This window comes from Mastomys coucha, unplaced genomic scaffold (assembly GCF_008632895.1).
Source record: "Mastomys coucha isolate ucsf_1 unplaced genomic scaffold, UCSF_Mcou_1 pScaffold22, whole genome shotgun sequence".
NCBI classification, from domain to species: Eukaryota; Metazoa; Chordata; class Mammalia; order Rodentia; family Muridae; genus Mastomys; species Mastomys coucha.
The window spans coordinates 176055229-176061599 of NW_022196905.1; the positions used below are offsets into that span (position 1 = coordinate 176055229).

Sequence of the window (6371 nt, forward strand, 5' to 3'; positions counted from 1 at the left end):
CCCCCCCCCCCCACACACACAAAACTCATAACCATTTCCACTCCCATTTCTTTTGTACCCTGTATCAGTTCATGTAAATACAGAGTTTTAAAGATTTATTTACTTATATTTCAATATTTATTTATTATTGATTGATTAATTGACTGATTGAGACAGGGTTTCTCTGTGTAGCCCTGGCTGTCCTGAAACTCACTCTGTAGACCAGGCTGGCCTTGAACTCAGAGGTCTGCCTGCCTCTGCCTCACAAGTGCTGGGATTAAAGGTGTGTCCTACTATGTCCCAGTTCAAAGACATTTATCATTTTTAGTTGTGTATGTGTGCACCTTGCATTGGTGTATGCATTGGTGCCCTCAGAGCTAATGTTACCAGTATTGGAAGTTGCTGTGATGAGCGTCCTGAGAACCAAACGAGTCATCTAAAGAGTGCTTTGCACTGTCAGCTGCTGAGCCATCATCCCCTCAGCCCTTGAACAAAGGGTTTTTAGAACTGCTAAACATACTTAATATTCTCTAGGCCATTGATTCTAACTATGAGCCAGCAGTAGAAATTTCTAGAAGCTTCTAAATACTGCTAACACCCTGATCATAGGCCTACAATTTTGATTCATTTGTCTTTAGGGCTTGGGAGCCTTGGCACCGTAATAGAAACAAATCAAGCAAAGGAAAGCAAAAGCAAACCTCTGTGATGGTTTTACTGTGTGTTAAGCTCAGAAAACCATTGGCCTAGATGGGAAAGAAAGTCTGGATTAGGGAAGGGACCTTTGAGGAGGACTTGATCACTTAAGGGGTCCAATAAATGTGTTAGAAAACTATCAGAGCTGAGAAGAGGGACCCCAAAGCACAAGAGAAACACAAAATACAGGGGTTGAATCAGGACTTTTGTAGGTCAATGTCTCTTAAAGTTGATGTATGGCTAACTGTTGTATTTTAGATCTTAGTCACTGTTGCAAGTCAGCTTAACGTATTCCCCCCAGGCCACTTAAACCAGGGCGAGGAGAGTTAAAAGGAAGAATTGAGAAACGTATTTAATATTAGCCTTGATTTAAAAGAACAACCTAATCAGAATTTTTGAAGAGTGTGTTGTTCCCACACTATCAATCTATGCTCGGTACAGTCTTCAGGGCCTGTGGGAAGTCATTTTATGCCCTGAGTGGGTGATGAAGTGGTGGCAAAAATAGAAGACACCACCTTGCTTTCTGTTGGTGGAGACTTAGTGTACGTGTCTCTGTGAAATACTCTCTAGCCAGCTTTCTAGCTGTGCTCTGAAACTTTTGTTTGGGACGGGGTGGGTAAGGAAAGAGGTAGGAGAAGAGGGTGAAGAGTATGTCAAGGGTGAGGGTGTTGGGTGAGGAGTAGAGGAGGGTGGGGTGTGTGTGGGTGAGGTGTGAGAGGGATCTGGATCTCAGAGGGCTGACTGTACACAATGTAGAGAGAATACAAAGGTTGTACTAGGACGATCCTAGATGTGTGACCTTGGAGGGCCTTTTCTATGAAAACAATCAAACCAATCAACAAACATCAAAGCACTCTCTGGACTCCTCAAGTATACATCAGGAAGTTGAAGTCACTAGGGATCCCACTGGCAGCCAAAGAAGACTTAACTTTTTTGAGGATGGTAGCTGAAGTTATGGTCACTCTAGAATCTAGAGTTTAGATAGTTCTACGCTTAGTGGGATCTACGGTTTTCCAATGCAAGGTAGGAAAGACACATAGGACTCTAGCATAGTTGTAAGATTCCTTTGGAAGCTCACCCAAGGCTGGGGCTTAGGAGCAAATAGATCCATCCCAAGCAGCACATCATCCGAATATGTCCCTTTCCTGACACCTGACACTTGCAATTGTTATTTTCAGCAGTTGTTCCTTTCCTTAAGAATGTCCGTGGCTCAGCAGTGAAAAGCACTTGTTCTTGTAGAGGCCCTGGGTTAGGTTCCCAGCACCCACGTGGTGGTTCACAACCATTTTTTAACTCCAGTTGCAGGGGATCTGATGTCTTTTTCTGGCCTTTATGGGTATTGCATATATGTAGTACATAGAAGTGCACGCAGGCAAATTACTTGCATTGATAAAATAAATAAATCTAAATACTGATAAAATGCTGGTCATCCTTTTATACTTGGAGAATGGAGAATGTGACCCATGTTTCAACACCTCAGGTTTCTATCATGGAGTCTTCCTATCTTAGACAGAATTGGCTGTCTTTGTGCATTTGCTTTATATCTCTATAGCTCTTTCTTATTGTCTGTCCTTCAGAGTTGTCTCCCCACTAGGTTGTGAGCTATCGCAAACACAGGTGACCTCTGTGAACCCTGGCTGCTCAGACTAATGACACCCAAGATGATCTTATGCAATGAATCTGTTTCTCTGCTTCTTTGTCTCTGTTATTATAAGGAAAAAAAAACTTGTTTCCTTTTTTTCTTGGTTTTTGTTTATTTATTTTTATTTTTTGCTTTGTTTTTCAGATTCTTGCTATGAAACTAGGCGCGAGGGGGTGTGGGGGGTGTGAGGGTGTATGTGTGTAGAACTTGATATGTATCCAAAGCTGGACTTAAATTCTTGATCTTGTTACTTTAGCCTACTCAGTAAAGCTATGTTTAAGCTGCCACTTATAAAAACACAGTAAATTGTGACTTAGAAATATATTCATTTTGCTGGGTATGGTAGCAAATGTTTATAATTTCAGTACTTGGAAGGCAGAGAGGCAGTAGATCTCTGTGAGTTTAAGGCCAGCCTGGTCTGTGTAATAAATTCCAGCAAAAAGCTACATAGGGAGATCCTCTCTCAAATATGTATGAATGTATATATATTTCATTTATAAACATTTATTAAGAACCAGATGTTTTCCAAGTCTTGAGATCTAGAGGCTGCAAAGGTGACTGAAACAGATTCTGAGCTGGATGTGGTGACACATGCCTTTAATCCCAACCCTTGGAAGGGAGGTAGAGGCAGATGGAAACTCTGAGTTCAAGGGTAGCCTGGTCTATAGAGTGAGCAGTCAGCCAAAGCTATACAGAGAAAGCCTATCTTGAAAAGTCAAAACAAACAAACATCATTTGGGGCACATGATTTAGTGAGGGGGGGGCACAGTTACAGGTGAGTAAGCTGAGCTTCCTCTAAAGCTTGAACTAAGCGACATAGAAGAATGCATTCATCTTTCTCAGATAGCACAGGAAAAGCTGTCTGGAGAAGGTTCTGGGATTCAGGAAACTAGAAACAGTGAATCTATGGGAGTGGTGGAAGCAGGTGGGGGCATTTTAGAAGATATAGGTCTTAAATCATGGCAGTAAAAAAGAGTAGAAAGCTGTGTCCCAGTCATACTGTGAGGGGAACCTATTCTGGTTCTCACGCTATGACACCTCAGAAGGTGGATCTGCCTAGATGGAGAGAAGGAGGGAGAAAAGGAAGAGAAGCAGCAAAGGAGGCAGATAAACAGATACATGTACATATAGACACAAATACAGAAACTAAAGTGGAAATTTCTGCTTTCTTTGGAGACTCAGCTGTATCATGTGTTGTTTTTCTGGAAACTGTCTTATGAGAAGTTGCTTTTGCTGAAGCAGATACGTGGTGTTTTTCTGGAAGCTGCTTGGAAAAAGAACATGTGCTATTTTGCTAGAACAGATACTTGAGAGAGCACATAATGTTTGGAAAGGGTATAAATATAACCCGACAGACAGTGGATGACAGTGTGGCTTTGGTTCACCTGGCCACACTTTGCTGGTCTTTGTTGGGCTTTGCTGATGCTGACCTTTGATGGTGATGCTGTGGCATTGGTTTGTCTTGCCTTTTTTTGCTGGTCATCATTTGTTGTGACTTCACAGAGAGAATTATACCAAAGAACTTCTCATGCTATTCCAGTGGTTTCTTTCAGCTTCTGTGGACTTGGGCGGATTGGCAGAGCTTTGTGACTTCTTCTGGATTGAACTGTGTTGCTGATTCATGAATGGTGTTTGTGAATGAATCAAGCTACCACTGCAGATTTGTGTGAACTAAACTGTTGATATCCTGTCAATGAAGATTGGAATCGCACCAAAGGACTATTTTTAAACAGGTCCACATCCTCCTTCACTATATTAACCTTTCTTTTCCATTGCATCTCATGGGTGGTGGGGAGGTTAAAAGGTTTAAGGACTCTTATTAAAGTAGGTTTTGAAAATATAAACCTATAAAACACACACACACACATGTACATACACAGATAAGCACACACACAGATTCACAGACAGGCACATGGAGACAGACACATATGGAGACATACATACAGACACACAGGCACAAGCATACACAGAAATGTGCACACACACACACACACACACACACACACACACACACACTGTGGGTGGGGTGGAGAATGTGGCCTGTCTTCCATCCCAATGGTTTGACCTGGAGATAGCAACTTCCATTCTGAAGAACTATAAATAGAAAAAGTTTTCCCCCTTTAAAAAGTCTTTTAAAAACGAGTCTGATTTTATACAGCCCAGCAGGCATAGTAAGGTTCCAATTTCATTTTGTTAGGGAGAGACCAATAATTTCAGGGTGGAAACTGGTCCGTAAGCACAATGGGAGAATTTCCCTCATGCACAGTGTTCCTTAGCAATTTGTGGCCTCGCTGAACACCGCTTATAGTTCCTACAATGACAGGAAAATTAGGGGGCAGAGTGATTATTACGCTAATCACAAACTTAGAGGATACACTGGTCCTGGTTCCCTTTCACACCAGTAAAGGCCAGCGTTGCTTGGCTTTCAGCGTGGAAGAAATCAAGCTGAAGGAGCAGTTTATTTCCTTCTTGGATATTATCTTTCAGCCTGAAAATCCCTACCAGCTGCCAACTGTAGCCTAGGGTCTGAGATTCTTGCTCAGAATAATACTTCATCGTCAGAAAAGACAAGTTGTAAAAACAACTTTGGGAAGTCCACCTGGACCAGAGAACTGGGTCTCAATGCAAAAATCATCTCCAAAGAAGTCCTAGGTCTGCTGTGTCCTCCTCCTCCTTCTCACCTCTAAGCAGCTCATTCAAATGTTACACTGTATTCTGGTTAAATACCTGGATGGTTCCCAGTTTGCACCTCTGAAAGCAGGAGTAAAGGCTGTCTTCCTGTCTGGATTGAGTGGAGGTATTCATAGCAGGCTGTCCCTTTGTTGTGCTCAGCTAATTGCTAATTATGCAGTGATGGATGTAAATTGCACAGTTGGCATTTCAGGCTTCCTACTAGGCCCTTTTATTTAAAGGAGAAAGGCCAAAATATTAAGAAAATATTAGAATCTCTATCCAGGAAAATAAAGCCTAAAGGGGCGAAATTGCAGAAGAGGACAATAAAGGCGGGTCCTGGCTGACCCCACCACGATTTCTTCAAGATGGTGGAGATTCTATGAGAGCCTCTCCCTCAGTGGTGAATGAAGAACGGGATGCCCTTGAAGCAAGAGCAGCAGTGTCCCTGGCCTCTAAATGTTTTGTTCAGAGACAAATAAAGGAGACACTAAAATAATAAGATTATGGAATCATATTAACCCCAACCGAAATGAAATGAAATGAAAACATTAAGAAAAAGGCTGAAAGGCTCTGCCAGAGCCTGACCAATACAGATGCCTATGCTCACAGCCAACCATGGGACTGAGCACGGAGACCCCAATGGAGGAGTTAGGGGAAGGACTGAAGGAGCTGAAGGGGTGTGCAAACCCATAGAAAGAACAACGATATAAACCAACCAGACCCTCCCAGAGCTCCCAGGGACTAAACCAACAACCAATGAGTACACGTGGAGGGACCCATGGCTCCAGCTGTGTATGTAGCAGAAGATGGCCTTATCTGGCATCAATGGGACCGGAGGCCCTTGGTCCTGTGAAGGCTTGATGCCTCAGTTTACCTGAATGCCAAGGAGGTGAGGCAGGAGTGGGTGGATGTGTGGGTGAAGGAGCACATTCATAGAAGCAGGAGGCAGGGGGGATGGGATAGGGGGTTTGCAGAGGGGAAACTGGGAAGAGGGATAACATTTGAAAGGCAAATAAATTTAAAAAAAAAAAAGAAAGAAAAAGGCTAGTGACTGTTTCCCAAGCTACTTACTGGCTGAGGAAGCAGATAGACCACAATGCTACCTTTGCCATTTGTCTCATGCCTATGTGGCCCCATGCCACATGTCTTTACATTTGACGTGATTTGTAGTTTAATTGGTAGGATCATGTTAAGTGGGAAAGTGTTTATTTGTGACTTTCCTCATTTGTCTCTGCTGTATCTTTGATGCTGAACAAGGAAAATTAGCTTAGAGCTGACAAAGTACTTGCCACACTGGGATGTGACACAGATGCAATCGGCAGCTTGGATAGCAGGGAACAGTATTCCTCCCGAGGATGCTTAGCATTGTACAGAATCCCCTGTC

At 42.8% G+C, this 6371-nt stretch overlaps 1 long non-coding RNA gene across 1 annotated transcript in view; it reads right to left on the reverse strand.

Moving 5' to 3' along the window:
- Positions 1-6371, reverse strand: part of LOC116071335 — an 11292-nt gene that overhangs the window by 3915 nt on the left and 1006 nt on the right. The window lies entirely within an intron of this gene.